We start from the raw sequence: 21,766 nt of genomic DNA, 5'->3' as shown, positions 1-21,766 counted from the left end.
GAAATCACACTAAGGACTTGGAAAGGAAGCCTCAACTCTCTCTCTAGAAGAGTAGAGAAAATTCATTTCTTTTTTTATATAGGACCAGAAGACCAAATCAGCAGTCATGCTGAAACCTATCATCAATGATTACAGAGTGGTGTGAAGTTGTTCTTTTCCTGGTAGAATGCAGACCACAGCTGAGTTACATGCTGTCAGACAATTTTAAGAAAAGGCATTAGGTGATTTTAGGGGAGGAAGGAAGTGTTCAGACTTTTGATAAAGCTGTAGTGGCTTCTGTTCCAGCTAAGTGGATCAGTACTATCTTGTCAGAATTTCCAAGGTTCTTCTCCTGGGAGGGAATTTTGATTTAAAAACAAAATGAAAATATCAAAGAGCAAAATATTCTATTCTCACCAACATGGCCACAGGCAGTGACCACCACCATAACCAGTGCTGGCTCAGACAAGCAGGGTCTGGCAGAAATGCCTTTATGGGTAGAAGAAAGGTCCCAAAACCACCCTGCCAGTGCTGCAGAGTCAGTTCAGACTGACATGAGCACAGTGAAATGTAAGCCTCTCCTCTGCCCTGTACACCGGATTTGCCAGCTCCCAGTAGCTGAGCCTGATGTCCCTGACTCCAGGAGAACCTGATGTCCCTGACTGCAGGAGAGCCTATTGTCCCTGACTGCAGGAGAACCTGATGTCCCTGACTGCAGGAGAGCCTATTGTCCCTGACTGCAGGAGAACCCGATGTCCCTGACTGCAGGAGAACCTGATGTCCCTGACTCCAGGAGAGCCTGATGTCCCTGACTACAGGAGAGCCTGATGTCCCTGACTCCAGGGGAACCTAATGTCCCTGACTGCAGGAGAACCTGATGTCCCTGACTACAGGAGAGCCTATTGTCCCTGACTGCAGGAGAACCCGATGTCCCTGACTCCAGGAGAGCCCATTTCAGCCCATTTCAGCCCATTTCAGCCCCTCTTGCTCAGTTCCATCTGATCTCTGCATGTAGGATCCCTCACTAAAGGCTGGTGGTGAAGAAAGGTGGATGAGCTCTTACAGACCAAGCGCCTCTGCCCTGTGGAAACACAAACCCCTGCTTTCAGCAGACACACCAGATTCTTTGCTGGTTCAGCACTTATGGATCTCATGGAGTTGTGCCAAGGGCTGATTTGCTCTTGCCCAGTTTCATCAAATTCTGCTTTGTGAGGAAGAATGTTGTCCACGCTGCTTGGGTCTTCAGCATCTGTGGGAGATTATTTCAAAGGGTAGGTTGTGCTCTTTTTAAGATGTTCAGCTGAAACATTGCTAGTGTCCATTCCAATCCTGTGGTGGGTGGAAAACCTGTAGAACAAAAGCATTTTCTCCTGTCCACCTTTTTTTCCCAAATTTCAACGAAAAGCAGAAAACAAATTTCCTTTGTTTATCATTTTCTCCTTTGTCCTGTTTCTTGCTTACACACAGTGACACAGTTCCTATTACCTTTAACAGGAATTTTATCTCAAAATAAACTGGAGGAAAAGGTCCAACATTATGTCTGTTGAGACAGCAGGTCATTCTGGGAACCATAAACTCTCAAAAGCAGTACAGTAAACTCAGTAATTTTCCAAGGAGGTTGCAAATAATCTTTGCCCCATGAATTCAGACAATTTTTGAATTCCAGCTATCATTCCCTTATCCCCAGCAGACACCAGAAAAGTTGGCATTTAGTTGGAATTACATCTTGACATTATTCAGAGGCTTTAAAACATCAGAATTGATTTTGACAAAAGCTCCTCTCCAGTTTAGGTAGCAGGTCCCTCAAAATTGTCAGGGAGCAGTTGCACTTGAATCCTTTGCAGCGCTGTCAGCAATATCAGCAAACATTGAGGAAACAGGATATTTTGCATTATTAAGGCAGAAGACAAAGGTATTGTTGATCATAGTACAAAAATCATGCATATATAAATTATTACTTTGTCTATATTTCCTCTCAGGCAATAGCTGATGCAGAGACAATCAGATATTTGCAAGATACAAGGCAGATATTCAATTTAATTAAAATAAATATTCCCCAAAATATATCAAAACCCAAGCAAGGTCCCTATACAGGCAGATAACTGTATTCCTTTGTTACTAAGGTCCTTTGATTTAGGGTCTCAGAAGAGGGAATTAACTTCTTATCATAGGATAATTTTTCTTTACTTACTGCTATCAACTATGAGACATAAAAACAGAAACTCTCTAAGGTGACAGAACTCTGAATTTTTGAAATAAGGTATTTTGGGTGTTTGCTGAAAACAAACCTTATTTAAAATCCTTGATGGACAGTGGTTGTAATGATTGAAAGAAAGCTTTTCCAACACTTTTTCTGGATACCATTATCCCCGGGTTTCACCCTTGGAGCTGTCATGCAGACAGGCTCCAGCTGGTCCCACCACATCCTAGGCTGGGAGCATTGCATTGAAGTTACTTATATAGGTAAGTGTATATAAATAAACAATAAGTTATTTATATAAATAAATGACACCATTTGCTGCTGTGACATGGACAGAAACATTGTGGCAGAGAGTAGTGAAAACTTTGTACCATTAAATACAGCCATGAATGAATATTTCATCAGCCTAGATACATTTTCCTAAAGAGAAAACACAGAAAAAAATAATTCTGTGGGGTCAAATCCATGGTTGGTGTAAGTCAAGATATTCCCTGGGCTGCAAATGGAGTTTACACACAATTTACACCAGATGGGAGCCTGACTTTACAAGGCAGTGGCTGGAGGCTGAATGATATTCTTGGAAGTTGCAAAGCCTTGGATTATGAAATCTCTCTCAATATATTTCCATTGCAACTCCTTCCAGTATAATTTGCTCACAGCAGTCTGAATGCAGAAGAAACATCTATTTCATTATCTCAAATAGTTTAAAAATGCTTTTTAAAAATTCCATTATTTGCACAGTGTACGGACCCCAATGCACCCTAACAACTGTTTGACCTGATTATATTAAAAATATTGTAATGTTTTGCTACATATCCCAAGGTAAAAAAAAAAAAAAAAAAAAAAAAAAAAAAAAAAATCAGGGTTCAGCTTATTAGTTTTCTCTTCACTGCTTCTTATAAAGGTTTATTTGACAGAGCATAAGATAGTGGTAAAATCCTAAGGTAAAGGTTAAACTCTGTTTTATTATGTTTACAGGATTTAAAGGGTAAATCAGGAAGTGCTTATTTAACATCAAGTGAAAGTGGTGGATTAGTAACCAGACCGAGACTTAAAAGCATCCTTAATCCTTAAAATCTCTGAGGGTGAAAGGTCACTCTTTAACACCAGGTTGTGTAAAGAATGAAGCAGACAGAAGCTTCTGTTTCATCATTGCCCAGTTAATCCACTGAGGAAATGAGCAGCATTGGTTTTTTGCTAGGTAAACTCCTCCTAAAACCAAGGAAACAGTGGAAAGCCTGAACAGGAAATAATTAAAGTAGGTTTATTTCATGAATACAGTAGAGCCACGTAGGAGATATTTTAAACTGTTTTAAAAATGACACTTCTGTGACCATTAATTGTCTACCTTGATTACATTTTAATCGCTCCTTATTTTCATTATTCTTTTAATGATTAAATTAATACTCAGGATTTTATGTGGAGAGAGAAGCAGGACAAGACAAACATTTTCAGAGGCACAATGGGTCAATTCCAATGGCCAGCAGTTTATGTTTTGTATTTTTTGGTATCTTATGGATTAGAGAGCACAAATGGGGCTCATAAACACCCTATCTTCTAAACTGAAAAAATAATTAAATGCAGGTCGTTCATTGTGTTACCACAGTGATGTGTGTCAAAGAAATAGGTGCAGGGAAATATAGTTTGTAACATTTCTCCTCTTTAATCTCTACTAAGAGGTAGGAGGCAAGTGCTCACCAGTTATTTCAGCTGAGATTAAAATGGGGTTTGAAGTTCCCAGTAGCTGGAATGGAACATAACTCAAAGCTTTTCTCTACCAATTCAATATAAAATACAGTATGTTAGGGAAACTGTTTAGAACCCACAAGTTAGTAAATATACCCACTTCTTGTATAGACAAGCCTTAACTTTTTTTTTTCTTTTTGAACAATCAATATGAAAAGACAAAGCTCTCACATATTTCAGCTACTAGGGAAAGAGTATTTTCAATACTAGCAGCCTTTCAATATTTATATTGAGCTTGCCTTTATTAAATCACTGGTGAAAAATAAGAGGATTCACCCAAGCTGTGGTTTCATCATATAAAACAGCACAGACATTTATCTTATAAAATTGCAGAAGTGTAGCTCCATGTAGACTGATGGAACTGAGCTGCATCTGGCATTAGGATCTCATTTTCTTGCCTAAGGTGTTTATGACGCATATGGTTGCTAATAGCTTATGCAGTTCATTTTTTACAGAATCTGTGGTTTAAGCAAGGTGCTTAGTACTGCTGAAATATTACTTTTCTTTTTTAAAAATTGCAGGATGTTTAATATAAATTATGAAGAGTGCTTAGTTGCAGATATTTGAGACCTGCCTCATATTTTTCACAGTGTTCATCCCTACCTTTGCAGTTCCATTTTATCAAAACATTTTTGCAACTAAGAAAAAAAATATTTTTTTTTTTTTAAATCATATTTTGTAAACCAAAACTAATGTTTGGGCTCTTTGGGGCTACTTTCCAACAGATATTCATACTCGGAACAGAAGGACAGAGCTGAAATAGCTATTCCATAATCAGAGGGAACAAATGTAGAAGAAAACACTCTTTAATACAAATAAAAGGATTGAAAACCTCATATATAATTTCTTCCTGGATATTTTTAGCTTTATTTCCCAAAGAAGTGATGTTTCTGTGACTGAATCCCCTACCTGTTTTTACTGATTCTTGTAGTTTTCAACCCAATGACCACTTCTAAATGTATTTGACAAATTCACAGCAATCCCAAACTTCCTAATCGAGTTAGTTCCTAGAATTTTGTTAGAGGATGTTATTCATAGAGGGCAGAGATCCTTGAGTTTCTTAACTCATGGAAAAACTGAATCAAGTGCTTTTGAGAGTTCATAGAGAGGAGAAACCTCTGTAATGCCTGAGCTGTGAGGAAAAATTCAAAACAGAGCTGGCAGAAAAATTCAAAACAGAGCTGAAAATTCATAGCAAAGCAGGGTTTGTTAGTTGTGGATCTCATAAAAGTGTCTGTTTTGTTTGCTGAGATTCCACGACTTCCCAGCCCAGCAACACAAAAACAGCAGCAGCAGTACCCAGCACAGAGCTCAAACCCAGCTGAAGCACCCTGAGCACAGAGATCAAGAAACATAAGTTATTTCTGGGTGAATGTTAGCTCCCAGGTGAGGCAGGACTTATGGTTTCAAAGTGGAATTAGAAGGAAACTGTTTATATACTGTGAAGTATGAAATAAAAAAAAAAAAATTGGAAGAGAGAAGGAATAAAAATATTTTTTGGGCAGGTTGTTTGGGTTTTTTTTTTGTTGGGTTTTTTTTTTTTGCTTTTTTTTTTTTTTTTTTTTTTTTACAATTAGCACCATTTAGCATGTATGTGCTACCTGACATGCTGAAAAGGCTTTGCAAATGCTTATAGTAAATTCCAGTACTCCTGAAGGCTGAAGTCTCCAAACCACTGCTATTGTAAGAGTTAGAAAAGGAGGAGCAAACTAACAAAAAGGGCTTAAAGCCCCAACTTCTATGGCCTGAATTCTCACACAGATCACAGGGCAATAATGCCTCTCCATTACAGAGTTTAAATCACAAAACCAACCTCCTGCCTGATCCTCCCTACCTCAGCACATTTACAATAAGAATGGGAAATTATTTTCAGAAATATTTAGTTTGTAGTCAGTAAGCTTTGAGGCAAAAAGCTTGAACCCTTTTGACCCAATTCATCTTTATAAAAAATAAATTCAAACTGCACAATGAACTACATCAGAGCCCAGCAGACAAGGAAGCAAGTAACTCTGCAGAACCTCTGTGCTTTAACTAGCTGAGAATCAAGAATTTCCCAGCACTACCTCCATACTAGAACCAGGCATGTAAAATATTACTTGTCTTATGTTTATAAATATTCCAAAACAAATTGTGAGAAAAAAACTTTACAAGCATTCATCAAAGGAACTGGGCTTTGGCTGTGTCTTTTTTGTTTTTCTTTAATTTACCCTAATACTAATCCAAGACTATAATGGCATTTGTTGGTAGCATAATTTAGCAAAAGCAGACAACACCACGTTTCCCAAATATCAGACTTCCAGATATGTTTAATAACAAAGTGGATTTCAGCACCAATTCATGCTTACCATTGTTCACAGTTTATATGTTTCAGAAGAAAATCAGTTTAAATTTGCAATAAAAATAATTGTATATGATTTTCTACTAACAAATACATTGTCATTCATAAGTAAGGGTTCAGAATACAATCAAAACATATATACTGTTATTTTTATGTGATTTGTTGCACTGTTTATGCAACTCAAACAATGGGTCACCAATGTGTTTTATAAGTTAATGAATCAAGTAACCAATATACTGTTTTAATTTACTTCAATTAGTAGTGGAGAAAATTCCCAAAGACCACACCCAAAGATATTTCTGCATAGAAATCCAAAACTATCACTGTCCAAAACAAACAGTTCTGAAACAAAATCAGTAGAACTTTGGGATTCTGAAAGACAACAAATATCTAAGAAAAATTACAGATGAGATAAGTGTTATTCACTTTAACAATACTTATATCAGTATATTGTCTGAGTTCTGCACTACCATTTACACAAGCAAGAGCTAATTTAGGGAACCAGGAATTGAAGGGATGAGAATATATTTCTCACACCAAATAAATTGTGAAAAAACATAAATGCAGTCCCCAGCAAAAATGTTCTTGTCACACTTCAAAGAAGCCCAAACAAAATTAAAAATAATTGGAAGCCAAATACAAATGACCAGCATCTGGGTTATCTAACTAACCAAGAAAAATGTGCTGCTCTCATCCTGTGTTTTTGAAGATGCAAAGTGAGAAACAAAACCACAGTATTACAACAGAATTAATTTATTCCCAAGTACTTTTCCCAAATGTAATGACACTGTTCAAAGCACCCTGGAACCACAGATGCAGACATGCACTCACTGCACCCAGTGGGGCATTTTCAAGCACCCAAATTCTGGTCAGAGTGAGGGTCACCCATCCATGCCAACCCCCCACTTCTGCTCTAAACCCACATGGAGCCCTAATAAAATTTATGGAGCTCCACATGGGTGTACATGTCTGCCCAGGTAAATCACTGGCAAGCTTAGGACTGTAATTATCATTATTAGGAGTGTCTAGTACATTTTATATGCTAGCAAAATCCACCAAGTCTGCTGACAGCAAAGGCAGGGCTTTGCAGTGCCATATGTGGTTTGTCTGATGGGCTCTTCAGAGTCGGCTCCTTCCTTTCTGCCCCAGTCAACACTCCCCCTGAATTTGCCAGTGTCTCTGAAGCTCAGGTAGCACTGATATAACACTAGATGCAAATAATGAAAACTGATATTTTTTCCATAATTGCTTCCAGCCAAATAGGAGTGGAAGGATAAAAAATAGTAATTTGCTCATACAGGAAAATAGAGGGGAAAATCTCACCCTGTTATTAATTTGAATAGAATTACTGGAAAAAAGAAATCTTTATGACCTTTATATAAAAAAAAAAATCTCCCTTGCTATTCAAAGTCTCTAATTTTGGTTGTCTTAATGTATTTCTCATGTAAGTCATAAAGTATGATTTTTATGTTTATTATGGTTTACACACAAAATTATATCCAAAAAGCTTTATAGGTACTAAAGTATGACATCCTTTACTCCACCACACCCTAATAGTGAGAACAATAATTCACTCATAAAGATTGATAGCTGGCATTTGTCTTCAAGTTGTCCAATGAGTGCATGAGAATTAAAATAAAATTATCTTCTCACCAAAGGAGTTAGTTATCCCTGCAGGCCAGGGCTGAGGTGGAGTTATGATGAATCACGCATTGGGAGGATCTCTAGCTTTCAATGAAATTAGTAACTTCCTTGCAAATTAATTTAATTACACCTAACAAAAATCTTTGTTCACAAAACACGCATCTTTGGAGGTCTAAAAATAGAATAGACTATTCCTGTCATTAGAAATTTCTGTGTTTTTCTCTCTTTCCCAAACATACTTGCACACTGCCTCGGATGGAGGGAAGAGGAAACAGTTGTTCTAGAAGAGCCAAAATAGAAGTTTTTCCATGGCTGCTCATCTGCAAGCTGGTTTCTTGGCATGCATGAATTCATAGAGTGCCTTCAGCTTGAGTAGAGCTGCACTGAGTCATCCTGATGTGGGGCCTGACCAAAAGTCTAGGCTTCTCCTAATAAAAAAAGTGAATTAGAAATTTTGAAACAATTTGGCTCCAAGCAATGTTTCTTACAGGTACAATTTATGAGAACAATAACAAGCACTGGAAATTTTAATTCAAAAATTCATTAGCAGTAATCATGGTCTTCTTTTTCCACAGACAACATGAAAGCCAAGTCTGCTTGAATGAAAAAAAAAAAATCTTCCCCATTTCTGAACTCTGCATCTGCAGCAAGCTTTGGCATCATCTACAGAAGAGGTCTTTGAGATAAAAAACTTCAGTGGCTGCTTCTGGTTTAATGTGAATATTGGACTTGTAGTATAATATTCCCTTTGTTCAAATCCTCCAAGACCACAGATTTTGTCCTGTTTCACTGCATCCAGGTCACAGCTGCTGTGGCAGTGCCAGCAGGTCTGGCACCTCTCACTTCGGGCAGGGAGGATGCTGCCTTGCTTCCAACAGTTATGGTGCAACCTTCATTAGCCATGCAAATGTCTTAATGGGGACATTCTCTGCTTGTCACAGGCAGGTTTGCTCTGAACTTCAGCCAAGTCTCACCTGGCCAGCACCTTTCATTATGTTATGGCAAAGGACTAAGTTCAGTGCCAAATCATGAGTTACAAAATACTCCATCTGAAGAGATAGTTCATTTATCTCCCCACATCTGATTCAGGTTAAAAGACTTAATGAATGCTGGTGAGTATTCTTGTCTGGACAGACAAACTTACAAATAGGTAAACAACAGAAATATATGCAAGAATATACACATTGCTGAGAATATTGTGCTTATAAAAATGCATATTTTCTGAAAAAAGGCACTGTTCCTGTGCTGTAATGCACTTATTATTATCTGCAAAGAATTCAGGAGTCCCTGCTCTAAAAAGTATGGTTTATCTATAATTTAAACTGCAGGAGACTTTCCTTTAGGCAACACAGACTTCGTGACACATGAATGAGCAGCTCTGGCTGTGTCTAATAGTTCACCACCACTACTGGAGCCTTTGCAGCCTTTCCACCTCCCTTAAATTAGAGAACGTTTTCATTTACAATACTCGGAGGAAAACAATATTATTTTTGCAAAGGTAGCCTGGAATTTTTGTGCTAGTCACTGGCAGATAAGCTCTGCTTCCTTCTTCCCTAGATGGGATGCCACTGTCTGCAGAGACGAGGAAGGAGAGGCTCAGCATGGAGCCACTCTGCAAGCACAGGGCTGAATCACAAGATACAGCTGCAAAACCTCAGGAAATCCTTGTCTTGCTCCAGGGACAGCCTCACCTCAGAAGTAAAACATACCCCTCACTTTTCTACAGAGCACTCAAGACACAAAGCACTGGCAGCACTCAGAGGTGGCACCGAGGTAATTTGACAACGTCATCAAACCATGAGAGTTAGAATTTGATTTATAATGATGACTAACCCAATAAAATGGTAAAGCAAGTCAATACGCAGGCTCAGAGACTTCTCCAATTTTTTTACCCCCCAGTACTTTGATGATGCAGTCATCATAAAGCATTCCAGACATGTCATGCTTGGTGAAAACTATGGAACAACAAAGCCTCACGTGTATCCTTGCAGAGATCAGGTCATTCTTCATTACAGCTGTATAAACCTATTCACAAGATGAGCTTTTTTGTGGTAACAATGAAAGGAGGGGGGTAAAACCCCCAACCTCTTGATCACAGCATGTGATTAGTCCTTAGTAAGGAGGATATTTTTACGTGGAAGTGGTAAATTTTCAGGTGGAACAAAAAAAATCCCAAAGCCCAAGAGTTCAAATCCCTGTAAATTGACATTGCTATGCTGATTTATGCCCGTTGTGAGTTGTCCCGTCATAATTTGTTCCAGGTTGGAATTTTACTATGGAGAAATAGGAACATTCTTGTAAAGTCAAGGAAAAATACACCCAACTAAATGGGTAGTTTCCACGTAGTTCTATATTTGATCACTTTAGATATTTTAGGCTATGCCTTACAATCATCCTATTTATGGGATCAAAAAGAAGTAACCCAGATATGGGAATAAAGTTAGTAAAGTCATTGGTCCAGACAGGACTCGGGCTTCTAAGTACATGATGATTGATATTGGACACATTTCTTTCTTGGCAGGGAGTTTTGGCTTTTAGCTGCACTGTGCTGACATCAAGCACATTAAAAGTGAACCCAAATATCTGCTGAAATTCATGGAGATGTTGAAACACTTTCAACTCTGAAGCCAAGGATGTGTCAGCTAAGAAATCTGAAGTCTACCTTCAACTTTTTCATTCTAATTTGGGGAAGAAATGCTCAGCAAACTTGTCAAGTCTAAGCAAGCTCTTTTACAGCCCACTTCTCTATTTACTTGTGGCAGTAGTCCACCAGCAACAATCTTCATAAAAGCAGTAGAAAGGTCAACTGTTGCACGTGTTTGACAGCCCTGGATACAGTCCCAATGCACAAAAGTGGGTTCAGAACCCTAATCTGTATTTCACTTTCTATATCAGGCAAAGAAGACAAGTTTTAGGCTCCCTTATGCTGAGGCAGGTGATTTCCAGAGAGAATCGTCTCGCTCAAGAAATGTATTATAGAATAGAAGCATACTTATTATCTTCAGACGATCTCTCCTCTCTTTCAGGGCTCTGTAACTTCCTATTCTCACATCTTTTAATGCAGTTTCTGCTTTCCCATCCCCTCTCAGTGCTGCTGGATTAAATGCTGATCAGGCCCCCTCAATCTGCCACTGCCCCATGAGCTGTATCAGAAGTTCCCATAGAGAAATCTTGGGGAATACCTGGAAGGTTGCAGATCAAAAAAACACAAATCATGATGTGTTGGTGCTGCTTAACCAAAACCTGCATTCAGGTTGTAACTGGTTGCTCAGTTTGGCATCTGCGGTAACACAGATTGCTCAGTTTAATTATTTTTCTCTTTGGTGTGCAGGTTGCATGTGGAGTTTTTTTGTCTCCCATTACTTCAAAGGCTGTCAGGATTTCAATAACTTTTTAAAATGAATCCACACGGATTTTTAAGGCACTATTTTTCAAAGACCCAACAAAGTAATTCCTCCTTAGTGGACAGTTTCATATGCACTGGAACTGTGATAAAGCCAAGTGCTTTTCCCAGAAAATGTCTCTCTGGAGTGGCCTAGCATTAGAATGGCTTTTGTGTAGGCATTTTGTGTTTTTACTATTGATTTTTCTTAACTTAATTAATCAGTTATACTTTGGTTTCACCTGAGTGTCCCACATTTTAATCTTGCAATGAATAGTTCATTCAATAATTTGTTGTTTTTCTTTTTGACCACACCATGGTTTATATTTTAAATTGTCATTAAAACAGGTTGAAAAAACAGTTACAGAACAAGTTTGAAATTATGAGCATACTGATTCAATTACATTTTCACATTAAAAAAAATATTTTGGAGGAGAACCACATTAACAGTTTTTTCCCCCTCGGTATGGATGGGATTTCAGACATTCTTTCAAAGCTGACAGTCAGACACAGACACTAATAGGACATTGCAGCCAGGTCTGTGGTAAATCCCACTGAATATCCATTGAGCTGCCTCAGGGACGAGAGCCAGGCCTGCAGCAAGAGCTCACCAATGTGCTCTCACCACTTGTTTTCTGGGGTGCTTGAGGTTGCACTGAGCCTCCAATTCCAAGCTGACAGGTCCATGCAGGATTGTCTCCTTTGGAAACACAGTTCCAGATAACATTTCTATTTTAGATGCATAAATATAATATTTATATTATAAATAAAATAAATATATTCTTAAATATATATATTTATAAATATATATATTTAGATACATAAATATAATTTCAAAAATAATACTTGCTTTTAACTATTTAAACATTTGACTGTTTGTACTTCCATTAGGATTTGAAATGAAAGAGTATTGAAGCAATAGTAGTTTTGGGGGATTTTTTTAACCATGTCTATCAGAGAGGAAATAAAATGAATTGCCTATGTGAAGAAAATTAACAAATAAATTTTGAGACTAGAGTATGATTTAAAGGCATTTTATGTTAACCTTTCACACAAAATATTTTATGCTGTAAAAAGAGCAGAAATAGCCTAAGCACACTAAGGAGGGATGCTAGCCCTCATTTAGAAGGCATTCAAACAGCAAAGTAAAATTATTTGAAAAAGCAATTTAAAGAATCTCATCCATCTTACTGATAAGAGACAATATCCATGTAGTACATATGCAAGATAAGAGACAATTTTGTTTATGCTCTGAGACAGGAGAACCTGAAAAAAAGAAGTATTTTCTGTAGCAAAAACTTGAGAATAGCATTACTGTTCATACACTTTTTTCTTTTTCTTTTTTATTTAAAATCAACAAAAGGCTTTATTGCTTTTCTGAAGACCAACCAATTTATACCAGGAAAGAAACACATATTGACCTTATTGTCAGAAAATGGACAGAATCAAGGATGTTTCAGCTGACTAACTAATGGAAATGTTTCCAGGCACATAAAGAATACAGCACATGTGAATTAAGATGTGTACTAAGAACAATGGAAATAGGCACTGAAAGATAAGACATTGTTTAATGGGTTGTGTAATCTGAGAGTTGACATCATGTGATCTAGAAGCTGGATTTTGCAAGGTGAAGATATCAGTATAAGAAAGCAGGATGAAATTATTATTATAAATAATCTCTAATGATGATGCCTACAATGAATAGCTAAAGGTAACTTTCAAGAAAGGAGCTCTCAGGAGTTCATATTTAATGCTGGGTCTGAGCTTAACCCCCCAGGGAAATCTTTTACAGGATTTTTGAGTTATACATATGCACTCTGTGCAGAAAAAGACAGAAAGAACAGGGAGCTGGAAACTCAGAAGTCCATTTTGCTGAAGTAAAGAGTTTCCCCAAAGCAAACCAGAATCTCTGAACACTTACCTGGTAGGATATGCAGGCACAGTTAGGTCTTACCTGAACCAATTGGCTACCAATTATTTTGTAGTGGGAATGAGGATGATATAAATATCTTTTGAACTAAATATTCCTTTTGTGACCTTAGAAATTCTCTGCAGAATAGTTTCACTCCAAATCACCAGTATTTTCCAGCAAAAAACACCTGACCCCCAGCTCAATCATTTGTCATCAATGTCAATCATTTGACATAGAAGTGTTACCAACAGAAGATCCCGTCTCAGTCTCAGTTCTTGGTCAAGTCATACTTGGATAGAAGATGATTTCCTAGATATTGGAACATTTCTGAAGCTTTGTGATTCATCCTGCACATCTGGCAGTCCCAAACACAGAATTAACTAACACAAGGGGGCTTTAGGAGTTGATTTCATCCTGTTATTATTTTTCCTTGTTACATTTCATCCTTTACCCCTTCTTTTTCATGATCATCATTTATGTTACCCTTCAGAACAGAAAATGGAGGTCTTTTATACAAATACAGAAGTATTTGTATAAATACTTGTATGTATTTGTAAAAGTACTTGTATAAATACAGCTTTATCTTTGCTGTCATTCTGTATAGCAAAAAAATTGAAGCTGTAATAGTGAGCTGAGTTAGAGTTGACCATTATCTACTTAACAGTTACATGGCTATTAGTTCTGATCTAGAACTAGGTTGTCTCTTAAAATGAAACAAGACTAACAGAAAAAGAAAACCATAATTAGCTGAAGCCTAACAAACTCCAAGGTACAAAGCCAACAACTGAACCTCATCAGCCTTCCTCATCATCTGTCCTTATTGTCTCTAAGAAAAGAGTTGTTTTCTGGTGAGAACCAAATTTTTTTGCAAGATCTAAAGACACCTGCTCCAGTATCTGGAGCATTTGGTAGTCACCAGGTGGGAAACAGCTCAGCCTTGCAGATCTCACACAGTCTGGATGCCCACAAGTGGCCAGGACACAGGTCCCACTCACATTTTGCTCTGCTCTGTCATTTTGTGGGAAAAGAACAGAGACCAAATAACAATGACCCATTCAGTGGTCTGCAGTGCTCCTGTGACCTCTGTGCTTCCTTCACTGATCCCCATCAGGGAACTCCATCCACAGTGGAATATCTCAGCACAGTGTTTAATTTGACTATGATCTTGACTGGAAATATGAAATTTCATATCACAAGAGAGACCAGGCACGTGGGGGTTGTCTACAATAAAAATAGGATATGGAACGAACCTACATTTTGACAAAATAAATTAATAATAATTAAAAAACCCGATAACAAGTTGAATCTATCAGTAAACCTTCATCCACTATAAACTGATATGTGCATATGCTGAAACTAATTTTCTGTTCCTTTAACCTCATCTCTTCCTTTCAATACAGATATTGCTGCTTTGTGACTCAGTCTGAATCACAAGTTTCAGCTTGAGGATGACTCTGTACAAATAATTGAAGAAATTAATGCACCTCCAAGCACAAGATGCTGTTTAGCTGTGCAGACCATATCTGGTGGTAAAAAATGTCAACTGTCCATGCTGGCTACACTGCATGGCACCACAAAGGACATGTGAGATCACAGCTGAAGTCATGGCACTGACAGGCTGCTCCTGCCTGCACCAGGGGAAAAAAAAGGGGTTTAAAGGGCAGAGTATGATTTGGGTGGGGCACAGAGGGAAAGAGAATCAGCCATGAGCTCCTGCCAGCCCTTGGAGTCAGAGCTCCAGGAGAGCAGGGGAATAAATCCTGCAGCAGTCCTTGCTGCAGCCCTCCCCTCCTCCGTCCCTCCTGGCATCCCTGGGCTCCCAAGAGATGTAAAAGGAAGAAAATCCATCTCACTGCTTTCTCTCCTCACAGCTCCTCCAGCTGTCTGCTCCCCCAAACATCTGCCCATTTGTAGATATCCAGAACTGGTCTTCAGAAGAGCTGATACAGTCAAATAGAAAAGCAGGCTAAAACAAAGATAGCATTTATATTTAAGCAAGATACACTTTCAGGTAGTCTATGTGTCTGTATCAGGTCACAGTTGGTTCTCACACTATTCTCATACCTACTAATTGATCAAGGATTAGATTAATTGGTTATGTGGGTTAAAAAAAAATTAGGATTGATTGAAAATACATACCTGAGCATAAAATGTCTCTATGTGAAATTAATGGTGTACCAGCATAATTAGGCATTATTTCAACAATAATGAAAATTTTTATGTCTACAACTTGCCAGGCAACTTATTTTTCATATATTTCTTCTTAGTTTCTTTAGTCTAACAGTATATTCACAGGAAAGAGAAGCAGCAGAAGAATCAGAATAGCAAGACACAATAAACAAAAAAAGAAATTAAACTAGGGAAAAAACCTTTCATCTTCCCAGCCACTTATCTCCCTGAGATCCTGAAAACCTGACTACTGTAGTGATGGCTTTATGGCAGAAGAGCCATAGAACTGCATAAACTGAAACAAAGTAACTTGCATTATATATATATATATATATATTTTTTTTTTTTTTTTTTTTTTTTTTTTTTTTGCCACTATGGTCTTATAACCCCTATTGCCACAACTTTCACTTACTCACCCAAATTAGGATTTACAGGGGTAGGAAATATCTTGTCTTTGTTCTCTGGTTTCTGCTGAACCATTTCACATTTCCCTCCTGTTCTCTTTCCTGCCATTCCCAGAGGACAACCCTGGACCAGATGTGAAAGAAGCAAGTCACAAACATGACCATAAATACTTCACCATGCAAATGCAATTTCTTCTGTCACATATAACAAAACGCTGCACATGTCAGGCTGCTTATTCACACTCCAGCTTGCAACTAATCAGCACTAATCAGAGCAATCAGAGTCACACTTCACTGAGCTTTCCCAGATTTATGCAGCAGAGGACTTGGATTTCATCACTCGGGAAGGGAGCACATGGAGGCTGATACTCAGGGAGCAGCCCTGTGCTCTTAGGAGAAAGAGAGTCTGAGGCAAACTTCAGAACAAGACCAAATTGATTCCTGATGCCATCTTTTCCTCTTAAACCAGTGAAGGATCCAGAAAATAAAGAAGCAACACTCTTCGTCACTTTCACGTGATGAGTGGAGAAACAGCATAACACTACCTGAAGTTACCATATACTCTCTATTAAAATTATTAGGTTTTGATAAATCTTTTGTAAGACTTTGATCTCTGGGTCTCATGAGTCATATTACAGAGGAGCTTACTGTACTTAATTTAGAAATCATTTGAAAAGGTCTGTGACATTCATTTCTCTCTGCACCCCTATGAAGGGAGATCTCTAAATGAAAGAAACTAAACCCAGCAAAAGGTTTATGATCTAAATCATAAGATTATTTGTTTAACAATGAAAAAAGTATTGAAGTAAAAAGAAACCATTTAAATTTCCTTGCTTTAAGCAGCCATCAAGTAGAAAAGATTCATAATTAGAGCTTTTACAGGTTTTGAGAGGAGCATTGATAAAGAAAGTTGTTGGGAATGATGAATGGCCCAGAGGCTTGGAGACTTCTGTAACCTTCACATATGGTTTACTCTGCTTTAGAAATCAACTGGAAGACTCAGTATGAGATCAACCACTCTCACCTCTATGATAATTAATTATTCATTTCAACTACCTGTAAGAACTGAAAATTTGGGCATTTTATCTATATACCCTTTGTAGGTAACAAAACAAACAAACAAAAAAAAAAAATCCCCCCACAAAAAAACTGTTCAAATGTAACTGATAACCACTTCTGGGGGAGCTGAGTTAAAAAACCCGACTCAGACAGGGTGTGAAAAATGCCCTCTCCAAGTTTATTTGTTTCCAAGTAATGAACAGAAATGCTAAAAGAACATTTGCCTTCAATTTCAGTCTCTCTTTAGAAAAATGTTATAAACAGAATTTCATAATTTTTTGGCATTTTATTCGATTAAGTCACCTATTTTTGCCAGGGAAAGGGGACCACACTGAAAATCATTCATCTTTCTTTGAAATACAAGCAAAAAATCCACATACTCTAGAAATGAGAATCATTCTGATGCCTAACTAAAAATATCCCAGACCTGTTTATGGATTAATATATCTTGCAACTATAATTTCTTTAGATAAAATATATTAACTTACACAATCTTCCCCATATTCCTAGGGTGGTTCTTACATCTTTATTGAGCCATGATAATTTTAAAATTGCCAACCTTCCTTCAGAAAGTTCAGGATATATTGCTCAATGTACAGACTTGTTACTGCACTAGTGTAGATCTCCATGAGAAGTATTAAGAGGGATCTTAGCTGTACTTAAGTAGAGGCAAATCTATCAAACATTTACCATCAGGAGCACAAGTTCTGACATCAAAATTGTTCAACACCACCACTGACCATTTACATTCTTCTACAAGTTGCTACAAAGGACCATGATATAGAAAGTTTTTCATTTTGAGGATGTGAATTTGATATTTCTTCTTCGACGTGAGAGGAAAAACCCAAAACAAAGAAAACCAGAATAAATGTCAAGTTTCAAAAGTAAATGACATCACATGCACATAGTTCTTTTCAGTTAAGCAGAGTTTTCTATTACACCATTCCTCTTAGTAGGGATCAAATACCAAAGTGAAATCAGCCATTTTAGTACAGTTTTAGTACAGGGAGAATTTCTGTAGCAAAAGATTTGTCTGTAGCAAAATGCTCACTTTCAGTATTCTTTTTTAAAATTTTGATCCCGAAGACACAGACAAATTTAACCTTCAGCAAATTAGCAACTTCCAATGGGAAAACAGCCTGTCTGGAACACAGATGCTTTTCAGAGCTGACCAAAGTGCTCATCATTGCCATGGACACAAGCTGCTGATTTCCTAAGGAAAGCTTTCAGTGACTTAATGCTGAGGATTTAGAGGAGTGGGGCACCACGAGATGTGATTAGAACAGGACTCATCTCATCCATACACTCCCAATCCCCACGGGGAGCTGGGAACAGACAGTCCCAGGTGAAAGCAAAAGAAATCAGGTGAATAACTTCAAGGTTGCCAGGAGACTACACAGATACACAGGCCATTTGGTAGTTCATTAACAAATGGAGGTTAATTAGGAAAAGCAGGAGTGTCTTCCACATTGAAGCCACCTGGGCTGACCCAAACCCAAGGGAACATTTGCCCTTCAATAGAGATATAATCCAGATCATCCTAAAAACATTTCCTGTACCCCATAGCCTCTGCAGAGATCCTGTCATCTTGATGAGCTACCTCTCCAAAAGAGGATCAGCTCTGCTGTCCTTAGCAGCATCTCCTGCAGCATCCCCTCTCTGATCGGGGCTGCTGAATCCCTTTGAGGCTCACTGAGGCAAGGGGCCACAGCAGTGGTAGCAGCCATGGACCATGGGAGAAGAAAGAATTGTTATTCCCACCCAAAGAAATCCTCACCTCTTAGACAAGTCAGTATGGTGCTGGGCCCATCCATCCACTGGTCAGAGCAATGGGTGCCTTACTATTCTCAAACTGGTCACAATTATAATTATGCTCTGAAGTTATGTGAGTAAAGGGTGAGGAGGCCTCTTTCATTTACCCAGGTCTTTCATCATCAGAGGTACCTGGGCTCCCTCCTGGATCACCACAACTTGGCTCTGACAGCCCCTGGCAGGGACTCAGCCTCCCTGGAATTAATCACTAATAAAGCATCATCTGCTCTCACACCTCCACAGGGCAGAAGTGGCTCCAGCTCCCCTTATATCGACTAACCCTGCTAATGACCCCCTGCTAATGATCTTTGCCAATGACCCTTGGAGATATGAGCTAATGATATCTCCCAAAGAGCTGTAATTGAATTGCACCTTCTGCTCATTAAAGGCCAAAGCCCACTGACTTTCCAGCCCTTAGGTGGAGCCTCGGTCTCTCCTCCTTCCCTGGGATTATCAGGACAGCTTGTGAAACAGAGCACTTCACATAAGGAGGTGGCAGAAGTGGCAGCTACAGGGTAAACAGAGGGTTACCTTTTTCCACCTGTGGTGCTTTCAAGAGCTTTGTTCTCTCATGAGGAAGTGATGATCTCAGTAAGCAGGGCAGCACAGGCCAGAGCTGGGTATGTGCTGTATCACAAATGCCATGCAGAGCACTCTGAGATGCCCCTCTTTTCATCCGTTTAGATTCTCCAGCTGAGGATTACATCCTGTGAAAAAGCATGTTACTTTCTCAACAGGGGATGCAACCAGTAAAGAATTTCTGAGCCAAAATATATAAAGAAGTAAACTGAATGTGTAAGATAAGTTTTGGTGGAGCAGATATTTTTTGGTATTTCATTTGCTAAAAAAAAAACCCTTACAAGCTACAATGACTGAGGTTTTTAATCATTAGGAAGAGATTGACAGTGAGAGAAAATTTGGGGAAGAGCCAACATATTACAATCAAATAGTAGAACTATCCAAAGGCTCATTGAGAATGCCACAATAAAGAGCATTTCTTCCCAATCCAGGTGACTTTCAGCGTACCTCTTGATAAATATTCTGCTTTTGGCTCTCTGGTGGATTTATCCTGTGCTTGTTGGTGCTCTTGGAGCAGGGCAAGGTGCCTGGGAGGGTGCTACCTCTGGAGCCATCACAGTTAAATTCAGAGTCCATCAGGCAGAGCCCTGGGCTGCTGCAGTCTGCCTGTGACCATCACAGTGCCCAAAGCCAGCGACAATCTGTTCCCACCTGGGGAGGTGCTGGCCACCACCACTCCCTCTGCCTGCTTGCAGCAGCAGCACCCAGGGGTGCTGGGAACGAGGGGACACTTCTGCCTTGGAGCAGGACTTAAAACAATAACAAGAGAATAAGTTTGATCCCCCTGCACAAGGAACTCCTACTTGTGTTTTGCTGATGATCAGGTGTGTGAGGAAAAGTCTTATTTCCACATGCTATTTAATGGAGTGAAGTACACAGCATCTAAAACACTCAGAGGGTGTTTTTGCACACATCTTTTTAGTCCAAGTTCTGGCATTTTCACTCAGTGTTCTGTGCACTTTTCTGATCCTGATAACTCAGGTGACCGGGACTTTTCCATAGCTTAGCAGTATAAATGAGAAAATGAGAACAGAGGAGGTCCTACTCTTCGAAGACAGACATAGCTGGCCAACCACTCATAGAGGATATTAATATAGAGAAAGCAACAATGTTTACTTCAAAATGTATAAGGAAGCTGGAGCAGGGAGTAGGGAAAGGAACCCAGAAAGCACAGAAAACAGATATTTATTGTGCTTCCCGGCCATAAACATTCCAGCAGCTATGCCCTGGGATCCTAGCACCATTATATAGCTAATATTGCTTGATTACCCATGCACCACCACAGCTTGAGCCTCCCAAGAACTGAAATCGAGTTTTCTATTCTTAGCTCATGGTAATTTAAGCTCATTATGGAGGTGCTTGTATTCCATGAGCACAAGAGATAAAGGAAGCAATATAACTTTAATGAACAGCTGAAATAGCAACCACAGCAGGCTCAGTAGGCAAAAAAAAAAAAAAATTTCTCTGATGTTGTCTTGATTTCTGTCCCACAGGTCTTAGCAGTTAGTGCTCTATGTATGTTTTATGAAGATATTCACACACACATATGCCTAACGGAAACAAATATGACATCCTATTTAATGATACCAGGTACATACCAGCCTGAAAAGTAGAACCACTCAAATCATGGCAAAAGGAAGAAAGGAAAAGTGTTAACCTAGATTCAGTACAAATAATAATAATAATAATAATAATAATAATAATAATAATAATAGTAATAATACCTTTAAAATAACACTCAGCTTAAGTTAAGTAATCATAGATGTTTCCTTCTTACATAAGTAAATGTCTTTCATGCCTAATGATTCTCTCTTAGACTGAAGGAAATGGAGGGATGCAGATGTAACTGTCAGCAGCAGTAAGTGGAGGAACAAATGTAAAGCATCCTGGGTTCTCTTTGATAAATGTTTGTGCACCCCAGATGATTGACTGGGTGCTGCTTTTCTTTCAGTGCTATTTGTTAAGACTCTCATCAAGCCCTATGGTCACATCCGTGCAGGCAGCTGTTGTGTCTGCAGAGTGAAGAGTTCAGAGGGAACCTGGGCTGGGCAAACACCCCAGGCTTGGAGTTAGGATCCATGGAAACCATCATCTTTCAGCAAGGGTGGCAGCTAAAGGACCACTTCACAAAAACAGCCCATGGGTGAGTATCTGCCTGCATCTAGGGCTCCTCCTCACTCTGTGCCTGCCATGCTGTGCAAAAAGACATGTACCTCCAGAAGTGCAAGACAAGACCTGGAGGAAGCTGTGGAAGAGATCTGCCTTCTTCTCTGCATTAAAATTTGTACTTCTAACTATTTTGAATTCCTATCTTATAAAATAATCACACAAGAATGTTCAAGAAGCTAGCAGAACTGGTATAACAGAATCTGGTATACTTTAAAATCAATTTGGAAATTAAATTTGGTCCAGTAGTTTCAAAACAGAGCCATTCTTCATTAACTTATTTTTCCCTAACAAAATAATTTTTCTGTGTTTTTCACATGGTTTTCAATTTTCTTTTGGCACACACTCATCATTCCTTCCAATGAGGAAGGAAGAG

General features: G+C 38.7%; 1 long non-coding RNA gene across 1 annotated transcript; it reads right to left on the bottom strand.

The window, feature by feature from the left end:
• Positions 1-804: 804 nt before the first annotated feature.
• LOC146766882 (uncharacterized) lies at positions 805-20,106 on the bottom strand. Its single transcript, XR_014956697.1, has 3 exons — positions 18,611-20,106; positions 15,787-15,898; positions 805-11,989 (listed from the first exon to the last, which is right to left on the bottom strand). It is a non-coding gene; the product is annotated as an uncharacterized LOC146766882 (long non-coding RNA).
• Positions 20,107-21,766: the final 1,660 nt, after the last annotated feature.

Source organism: Lonchura striata, chromosome 7 (assembly GCF_050655825.1).
Source record: "Lonchura striata isolate lonStrDom1 chromosome 7, ASM5065582v1, whole genome shotgun sequence".
Lineage (NCBI taxonomy): Eukaryota > Metazoa > Chordata > Aves > Passeriformes > Estrildidae > Lonchura > Lonchura striata.
Note: the sequence above shows the minus strand (reverse complement) of the source record. Positions and strands in the feature narration are given on the sequence as shown.